Source organism: Otolemur garnettii, unplaced genomic scaffold (genome assembly GCF_000181295.1).
Source record: "Otolemur garnettii isolate 467f Iridium unplaced genomic scaffold, OtoGar3 scaffold00204, whole genome shotgun sequence".
In the NCBI taxonomy this organism is placed as follows: Eukaryota; Metazoa; Chordata; class Mammalia; order Primates; family Galagidae; genus Otolemur; species Otolemur garnettii.
In genome coordinates this window covers 2,478,654-2,480,162 of record NW_003852599.1, presented here as the reverse complement: position 1 = coordinate 2,480,162, position 1,509 = coordinate 2,478,654, and positions in this window count along the sequence as shown.

The following is a 1,509-nucleotide window of genomic DNA, read 5'->3' as shown; positions in this document are numbered from 1 at the left end:
AGGGTGTTGGGTGGGAAGTCATCAAGACATGGCAAGTTTCTTGTAGCAGGGAGAAAGACAGCAAGCCAGGGGCTGAGACTGGGTAAGAGGGAGTAACCAGGGCATCTCACTTATACCTGAGGCTCAACACATCTGAAACTGAAGTCATCCGTATCTTCCTACTGCAGTTAACAGCACCACCCTCCAGAGCCAGAAACCTGGGTGTCACCTGGATCCCCACACCCAAATCACCACACCATATCTTTTTGATTGTATCTCGTAAACATTTCTTCAATCCAGCCACTTCTGTCAGGCCCCACTGTGCACACCCTAGTTCAGGTCCTTGTTGTTTCTTGCCCAGAATATTGCATCAAATTCCGAGCAGTGAGCTTGTAGTGTAGACCATCTACAAGCTGATGACTCCCCTGCCTTGGCCCCTCCATGCTGTGGCCAGAGACTTGGTAAATTGGATCTTGTCACTTCTGTACTGAGTCTCTCCAGGGACTTGGTGTCTTCAGGATAAAGTCCAAGATCATTAACAAGGACTTACAAAGAAAGCACTGCATGATCCAGCCCCATGCACTCAACCTGACTCTTGCACAGGCCCCCCACCTGTCCCAAACCCTCCTGGGTTTCTTTCAGTCTTTGTCATTAGATTGGCTGCCCCTTGTTGTCCCCAATCCCACTACTTTTGCTTGGTGGCAGTGTGATAAGTCTGAGGGGGCATCTGGGCATCTTTCCTGGATACCTGGGTGCCAGCTCCTCCTCATGCCCCTAGCATCCTGGCTCCCCCCATGTCATGAGTTGGGGAGTTGCCCTGTTCTCTGGGACATCAGCTCCATGAGGTCAGGGACCATGTCTAATTCTTCCTAGACAAATCCTTAGTACCTAATGTGGAGGTTTCACATAATAAATGAATAATAAACAACAAAGATTTCTAGGAATGGAAGGTTCCAGAGGAAGAGAAGTTCTGGGTGGTGACAAGGTCTGGGCATGGTCCTGTGAGTGGGTAGCTGAACATCATGGAGGAGGTGGTGCTGGGGGCAAGAGGGCAGGGGGATGCACCAGGTTGTGGGGGACTAGCAGGAGGAGGAGCCCTGGGGCTAGCGGCTCAGTCTGCAGTGAGTGCAGATGGCAGCAATGGAAGCAGGAGAGAGAGGGAGCAGAGGGGAGGCAGGGGCTGGAGCAACATGGGGATTTTTCAGGAAGGTAAAGATGGGTAGGCCTGAGGGTGGTGAGATCAGTGTGAGGCTGGGGATAAGACAGTCCAATTGCTGACATGGTTCTTAGAGGATGCATTTCAGCCCCCTCTGGAGGCTTTGCCTCTCTCAGTGGTCCAGGACTTTAGGTCTTTGGGACTAGCATCCAGGGATATCAGGTCCTGGAATGAGCTCACTGTGTGATGGGCCCATCCCTAGAAGAGGATTGGGAATCTTGGGGTGGGGGAAGTTGACTGTGGCTCATCCCCTGGCCTATAGGGGGCACTACCTTGGTCTGAGCAGTGTGGGGCTGTCCATCTCACTCAGACCT